This window comes from Aquarana catesbeiana, linkage group LG12, assembly GCF_042186555.1.
Source record: "Aquarana catesbeiana isolate 2022-GZ linkage group LG12, ASM4218655v1, whole genome shotgun sequence".
NCBI classification, from domain to species: Eukaryota; Metazoa; Chordata; class Amphibia; order Anura; family Ranidae; genus Aquarana; species Aquarana catesbeiana.
In genome coordinates, this window is record NC_133335.1 from 59,729,185 (window position 1) to 59,737,939 (window position 8,755).

Here is an 8,755-nt window from a genome sequence, read left to right on the forward strand (position 1 = left end):
TCTGCACAGTGTTCACCTAAAGCTACCTGTAGAACGTTGGTGGTGTTTTCCTGATCCTATCACTACCGCAGGCAGCTAAATAAGCTACAAGTTAGTGTAGTGCGAGCTCTGCACAGTGTTCACCTAAAGCTACCTGTAGAAGGTTGGTGATGTTTTCCTGATCCTATCACTACCGCAGGAAGCTAAATAAGCTACAAGTTAGTGTAGTGCGAGCTTTGCACAGTGTTCACCTAAAGCTACCTGTAGAAGGTTGTTGGTGTTTTCCTGATCCTATCACTACCGCAGGCAGCTAAATAAGCTACAAGTTAGTTTTTTGCGAGCTCTGCACAGTGTTCAGCTAAAGCTACCTGTAGAAGGTTGGTGGTGTTCTCATACTACAGGCAGGCAGTTGATTTTGCTAGCTGCAGTATCAGTATATATATATATATATATATATATATATATATATATATATATATATCCCAGCTTAGTGCAGCTACAGGCCATTAGTATGTCTGGAAGGCCAACAAGGAGAGGCAGACAGTCACAAGCCAATAAAAGAGGGCAAGCAGGCTCTGTGTCTAGAGGCAACAATGCTGGTTGTGGAGACGGTGCATCCTCATCAGCACGTGGCCATGGGACACGCTTGGCCTTTTTTTCGGCAGCTGGCCATGTTGAGCCGCAACATGCGGAAGACTTGGTCGAGTGGATGACCAAGCCGTCCTCATCCTCCTCATCCTCTCTCACCCATGCTCAGGGTACTTTGTCTGGCAAAGCAGCGGCCTCTTCCCTCGGCTCAATGTCATCAGTGACTCCTTCCCTAGCCCCACCATGTCCTCCTGAGGAGTCCCTCGAACTGTTTGACCACAGTGTTGGGTACATGCTCCGGGAGGATGCCCAGCGTTTGGAAGTCTCTGATGATGATACTGAGCTAGATGAAGGCAGTAACGTGAGCACGGACAGAGGGGGTGCCCAAGAAGGACAGCAATCTGGCAGTCATGCTCCCCCCGCTGCAGCTTACTGCCAGGTTTGCTCCAGTGATGAGGAGGGAGGGGATGATGAGGTCACTGACTCAGCGTGGGTGCCTGATAGGAGAGAGGAGGAGGAGGAAGAGGAGGAGGAGGAGGCACATCACCAATGAGGCAGGATGCCTTCCAGGGGCCAGCCTAAGGGCAGCACACTGACTGCATCACACCCCAAAGCTCCGCATGTGCAGGGCGCTGCAGTCTCTGCGCGTTATTCAAATAGTTCTTTGGTGTGGGCCTTTTTTGAGACAAGTGCATCAGATCGCACCGCTGCTATTTGCAACATATGTCTCAAGCGTATCTCGCGTGGCCAAAACATCTCCCGCTTGGGCACCACATGCTTGACCAGACATATGTTGACCTGCCATGCAGTTCATTGGCAAGCGTATCTAAAAGACCCACACCAAAGAACAAAGAGGACCTCTCCTTGCTCCTCATCAGCTGAGATCTCCAACCCCACTATACCTTCAGTCCTCTCCAAGACCTGCACTGAGAGGAATGAAGGTGTAGAATTAGGTGTGTCACAGCCAAGTGCTTGTGGGCAATATGCTTTCAGTACACCGACGTCAGATTGTACCAGGCAAATTTCCCTGTCCCAGCTGCTGCACCGCCGAAAGAAGTTCGCTCCCAGCCATCCACATGCCCAGCGGTTGAATGCTAGCTTGGCAAAATTGCTAGCACTTCAACTGCTGCCTTTTCAGTTGGTAGACTCTGCCCCCTTCCGTGAGTTTGTGGAATGTGCAGTTCCTCAGTGGCAGGTACCCAAACGCCACTTTTTCTTATGGAAGGCGATTCCGGCTCTCTACCGGCATGTGGAAGGTCCATGCCTCGCTGGACAGGGCAGTCAGCGGTAAGGTGCATATTACCGCTGACTCATGGTCCAGCAGGCATGGACAGGGATGTTACCTAAGTTTCACTGCGCATTGGGTGACTCTGCTGGCAGCTGGGAAGGATGCAGGACAAGGTGCAGTAGTGTTGGAGGTTGTTCCGCCACCACGCCTCCAAAATGCCACTACTGATGATTGTGACACACCTCTCTCCTCCACCCCCTCCTCTTCTTCATCCTCCATGGCATCTTCCTGTGATTTGTCCTAGGAACCAGCGGTGCTCCGTAGGTGTTCAAGGAGCTACGCAAGTACGCAGGCCAAAAGATGCTATGCGGTGCATGAGCTGGTGTGCTTGGGGGACAGGAGCCACACTGGGGCAGAGGTTCTGTCAGCTCTGCAGGGGCAGGTTCAGAGGTGGTTGACGCCACGCCAACTTAAGGCAGGAATTGTGGTTTGCGACAATGGCACCAACCTCCTCTCTGCCCTCCGACAGGGACAAATGACCCATGTGCCCTGTTTGGCTCATGTCCTCAACTTGGTAGTGCAGCAGTTCTTGGACAGGTACCCAGGCTTACAGGATGTCCTGAGGCAGGCCAGGAAAGTCTGTGTGCATTTCCGCCGGTCATATAATGCCAGTGCTTGGCTGGCGGACCTCCAAAAGGAGTTTAACCTGCCCAAGAACTGCTTAATCTGTGCCATGCCCACCAGGTGGAACTCAACGTTGGCCATGCTGCAGCAGCTGCACACGCAGCAGAGGGCCATCAATGAGTACCTGTGCGACTATAGCATCAGGACAAGGTCAGGGGAGCTTGTTTTTTTTCCCCACGCCAGTGGGCCATGATCAGGATGCATGCACTGTCCTGTCACCATTTGAGGAGGCCACGAGGATGGTGAGCAGTGACAGTGCATGCATCAGTGACACTGTCCCCCTTGTCCAACTGTTGGAGCACACGCTGCATGGAATAATGGACAGGGCACTTGAGGCAGAACAGAGGCAGGAAGAGGAGGACTTCCTTATCTCTCAAGGCCCCCTTTATCCAGACAGTGTTCCTGCGTGCCCGCCGATCACACAGGAAGAGGACGAGGAGGAGGAGGATTGTGTCAGTATGGAGTATGGAGGTGGAGCCTGGCACTCAGCATCAGCAGCAGTCTTTAAGGGATCAGTCTCAAGAAACATATGGACTTGTACGTGGCTGGGAGGAGGTGGCTGCGGACCATGTCGTCCTTAGTGACCCAGAGGACTCCGGACCGAATGCCACAGCAAACCTACGCTGCATGGCCTGAACCTGCAAAGCCTGTGTAATGATCCTCATATTCGTGGTATCAAGGAGAAGGACCAATACTGGCTGGCAACCCTCCTTGATCCACGTTACAAGGGTAAGGTTGCGGACCTTATCTTGCCGTCGCAGAGGGAGCAGAGGATGAAACATCTTCAGGAGGCCTTGCAATTCCTCCTCAATGATCACGCTGATAGCTTGTAAGAACATTTTTGGTTCTGGGCGCCGCCACCAGTGCCTAAGGCCCAATTTTTCAGCCCCTGTTTAACAGGGGCGTGTAATTACAATTTTTGATGAAATACTTTGCAGTAGGGCTCGTTCCTGCGTTTCAACTAGAGTTTCTGTGAGAAGTTGCAGTGTTGTGGCACCAGCACCAGTGCCTAAGGCCCAATTTTTCAGCCCCTGTTTAACAGGGGCGTGTAATTACAATTTTTAATGCAATACTTTGCAGCAGGGCTCGTTCCTGCATTCCAACTAGAGTATCTGTGAGGGGATGCAGTGTTGTGGCACCAGCACCAGTGCCTAAGGCCCAATTTTCAGCCCCTGTTCAACAGGGGCATGTAATTACAATTCTTGATCTAATATTTCACAGCAGGGCCCATTTCTGCACCCACCAAGAGCGAGTGAGGACTTACAGTGTTGTGGCACCAGCACCACCACCACCACCATAGGCCCAATTTTTCAGCCCCTGTTCAACAGGGGCATGTAATTACAATTCTTGATCTAATATTTCACAGCAGGGTCCTGTGAGGGCTTACAGTGTTGTGACCACAACAACACCTAAGGCCCAAATTTCTGCTGAGTATATAGGGCAGGCCCCTACTTTCAAACATCCAACTTACAAACGACTCCTACTTGCAAATGGAAGGAGGCAACAGGAAATGAGATGAAATCTACCCCTAGGAAGTGAAATTCTCTCCTGTAAGAGTTAATATGGGAAAAACATTTCTCCCTTCCACTGATGCTTTATCACCCATCCTTGTTTCACAAAAAAAAGCAAATTTTCAAAAAACATTTGTCATTGGGACAAAAAGTGAGGTTCAATCTTCTGAAGAGGAGCACAGACAGCAAAACAAATGTCACAGGGGTGATGTTTTCCAAAAAGCTTAAAAAAGATTTTTTGGCTGGAGCTAAACACGTTAAAAATGTACCCTTTCAAAATTACAAACAGATTCTACTTAACAACAAACCTACAGTCCCTCTTGTTTGCACCGCCTGTATACTGCTGTTCAGAGTACAGAGCCTGTATACTGCTGTTTCCTTTTTTAATTTGGGTGCGGGGTTCCCCTTAATATCCATACAAGACCCAAAGGGCCTGGTAATGGACTGGGGGGTACCCATGCCATTTGTCTCACTGATTTTCATCCATATTGCCAGGACCCGACATTACATTAAAGCCGCAAGCAGTTTTAAATGACTTTTTTTCTTTTAAAAAAGACATTTTGTGCAGGGACTGTTCTAAGCACGGGAAACACACACCACTTTACAGGCATACTATAGACACCCCCCAGGTACGATATTTAAAGGAATATTTCACTTTTTTTTTACTTTAAGCATCATTAAAATCACTGCTCCCGAAAAAAATGGCCATTTTTACAACTTTTTTTCGCATTGATACATGTCCCCTGGGGCAGGACCCGGGTCCCCAAACCCTTTTTAGGACAATACCATGAAAATTAGCCTTTAAAATGAGCACTTTTGATTTTGAATGTTCGAGTCCCATAGACCTCAATGGGGTTCTAACGTTCGTGCAAATGTTCGGTCCGTTCACAGGTTCTGGTGCGAACCGAACCGGGGGTGTTCGGCTCATCCCTAGTGCTGATCAAACTCAAATTTTCCTGCAGCCCATTTGTGAAAAGTGAAATTCCATTCACTTTGGAGAGATTTCCCATTGCAGAGGTGAAGAGAAATCTCCTCAGCAGGACTTGATAGGGGTTTGACCCTTATCTAGTTTATTTAAAATTAATCTTTATTTAAACTTTTTTTAACCTTTATTTAAATTTAAACTTTATTGAAAATTTTAAAAATGGCTTTTCGTTTATTTTGTTTACTTTATCTTTTCCCTACTTAAAAAATGTTTTTAGATATACTTTATACACTGAATTAAATAAATATATTACGATCTACCACAATTTTGTTTTTATCTTCTTTTCACCTGTACCACTTTTGTAGATGAGGAATGGATTGGGCCCTGCTCACAAGGAAATTTTTTAGCAAATTTTGAAAACTTCTGTGTTCCTCTGTGAACGACCAGGTGAGCAACCTAAATGCAGTTCTGTGCTTTTGGGTGATGCAATCATCATCTGTATATGACCAATGTAAAAATGTCATAAATATATATATATTTAAATACTAATAAATAATTCTCTCTAGATAGATAGATAGATAGATAGATAGATAGATAGATAGATAGATAGATAGATAGATAGATAGATAGATAGATAGATAGATAGATAGATAGATAGATAGATAGATAGAGATATATATCTATATATGTAGCTCTATATATATATATATATATATATATATATATATATATATATATATATATATAGGGAATATTTAATTTTAAGACTCTGACTGTGTGGACAATTAGGAAAAACTTCTGTATTTCTTTTTGTGGAGAGAAACTGTGAAACACTTTCAATATGGAGCTCAAGAAATGTCAGTTTAAAAAGAGGTCTAAATAGATGATTTATGCAAGGTACAAGAATGAAGGTGTTTGAACTATTATTGTGTGTTTATTGTTTGTTTATTAATATTGTTATTGATTTTATTTTATTTTTTCTATTTGTTCTGCCTGTGTATGTGCATGTATGTATGCATATATGTGTATGATTGTGAAGCTAGATTATTGGTCATGGGTATATTATATTTGAATTATCAATTATTTTATTACTTTATAGTGATGGGACTCTGAAAAATGTATTATTATTATGGAGAAGGGGTAGGATTAAATAAGTTTTTACTGCTTCCCACTCCTTTTTGGATATGTAAACAAAATCATGTATTGTATTTTTTTTTTGTCTTTAGTTGTAACTAGTTGTTTTGTGATTGTCTACTACTGAATGATTATTTATTTTAGTTTTATGATTTTTTCTACATGTTTTAAATGAACTAAAACTAACTAACAAAAAAAATATCTATCTATCTATCTATCTATCTATCTATCTATCTATCTATCTATCTATCTATCTATCTATCTATCTATCTATATACAGATAGATATAGATATACACACACACACAAAAAGGAAGGAATAATTATAATATATTACGTGATTTTAAAAAAATAAATAAATATATATATATATATATATATATATATATAATATATCAGTGCGATGTACCAGGCTCGGATCTCTTACCTGGTGCTGACAGATTTGAGTGAAGTTCTCTGTCCGGAGGCTGGGCAATGCTAACAACTTTGAAGCTTACTAATTTCTAGAAAACTTCAGGGAGGAGTTCCACAGCTCGCAATTTTAAACAGTATCTTGCCCTAAAATAACTGTGCACGGCTCCCATACATTTCAACTTCCTTCCTTGCAGTGTTCTGTGTTTTTTTCCATGATAAGCACTTGGGACTCTTTATAGTTTTTGCAGACTTGTTGCAATATTATGAAAAGAAAAGCTAGTTCAGTCAAAACAGAGATATAAATGTGTGGTTATATGGTGGAAACGGAAGTTTCTTCTTTAGGAGCAAAGTTAGAATTGTGTCCTTTCGGTTTCCCCTTCCTGAATGCATCACCAAATTATGCAGCATACAACATACAAAACTAAGATGACAATATATATTGTATATTCACCTTTTCAAACTTCTTTCAACCAATAAGATCTCATATAAGTGTAGCGCACGACCTAGCTGCAGTTTGTTTTTCTATCCGTAAATCACATTCACCACATAGTACATTGCAGCCCATAGAAATAGAAATAGTCCATATTGTACTTTTTCTCTTGTTTTTATTTGTATAACATGAACTGGGATAGGAAGAAAAGGGTTTTCTGAGATGCTCTTTTGCTGTTTCATAATCTTTCCTTTGCCTTCTTATGCAAAGACTTAGAACATTGTGGATAATGAAAAGTCACTCTGAATAACCTCTCATGGGAAAACTTGAAGTAATCTGACAGGGGCGTAACTAGAAATCACAGGGCCCCATAGCAAAATGTTGTATGGGCCCCCCCTGCAAACCGCCCCCCTGCAAACCGCCCCCTCCACAAAAAAAAGAACTAATGCCATTGAACAACAGATTACCGCACCCATGTGGCACAGTACCCAGGCAACAGCTTATATTAATTTTGAACAACAAAGTATGCAGTATACTGTATGCAGCCCCTAAAGGACAAACATTGCTGACCTCCAGCCTCCTAACCAATTTCTGTTCTGTTATATAAAATGAAATAGTTCAACTCACCATAATGCAGAATCAGTGGGAGCCCTGAGCTTGTCACTTGCCACCGTCGCCTGCCACCAGATACAACTTGTCACGGAATGTCACTTGCCACACACCCGCCACACTTTGCGGATTGTCCACTTGCCACGTCGCCTGCCACCAGATGCAGATTGTCACTTGTCACACGTTGCAGAATGTCACCTGCCACATGTTGCTGATTGTCCACTTGCCATGTCCCGGATTGTCACTTGCCACGTCACCTGCCACACATTACTGATTGTCCCAGATTGTCACTTGACACACATTAGATTGTCACTTGCCATGTCACCTGCCACACATTACGGATTGTCACTTGCCACGTCCCAGATTGTCACTTGCCACACATTATGGATTGTCACTTGCCACGTCGCCTGCCACATGTTACAGATTGTCACTTGCCACGTCACCTGCCATACATTACAGATTGTCACTTGCCACGTCACCTGCCACACATTACAGATTGTCACTTGCCACGTCCTGGATTGTCACTTGCCACGTCGCCTGCCACATGTTACAGATTGTCACTTGCCACGTCACCTGCCACACATTATGTATTGTCACTTGCCACGTCCCGGATTGTCACTTGCCACACATTACGGATTGTCACTTGCCACATCGCCTGCCACATGTTACAGATTGTCACTTGCCACTTCACCTGCCACACATTATGGATTGTCACTTGCCACGTCCTGGATTGTCACTTGCCACGTCACCTGCCACACATTACGGATTGTCACTGGCTGCCACGTCCCGGATTGTCACTTGCCACTTCACCTGTCACACATTATGGATTGACACTTGCTGTGTCACTTTCACGCTGTGTCCCAGAGTCAGGCAACAGAGAGATAAGGTCATCTCTCTGCTTCCCGAGGCTGCCTGCACAGTGAGGGGGGAACTGCACTTCAGGGATGCAGGGAGGGCGCCGGGCGGTGAGAGATGATGTCATCTCTTTGCACCCCCGGCTGCCAGCTCCCTGATTGGCCAGCCCGCTCACACAGGAGCCGAGCCGCCCAGCTGACTCACCGCCTGAAAGCCCTCGGAGCCGCCCGCGCTCTCACCGCGGAGCCGCCTGCTCTCACCCGCTGTCACCCGCGGAGCCACCTGTCCTCACCGGGCCCCTAAAGGCTGCGGGCCCCATAGCGGCCGCGTGTGTCGCTATGGCAGTAGTTCCGCCACTGTAATCTGGTCTTTGAGAATAATGAAACCGAATAGCAAAGA

At 45.0% G+C, this 8,755-nt stretch overlaps 1 protein-coding gene across 1 annotated transcript in view; it reads right to left on the bottom strand.

Moving 5' to 3' along the window:
- The window catches only part of LOC141114289 (NXPE family member 1-like), a 297,268-nt gene extending 290,430 nt beyond the window's left edge, over nucleotides 1–6,838 (bottom strand). The window contains exon 1 of the mRNA XM_073607890.1: nucleotides 6,476–6,838. The gene's annotated coding sequence lies outside the window, so the exon portion shown is untranslated. The remainder of the gene's footprint in view (nucleotides 1–6,475) is intronic.
- Nucleotides 6,839–8,755: the final 1,917 nt, after the last annotated feature.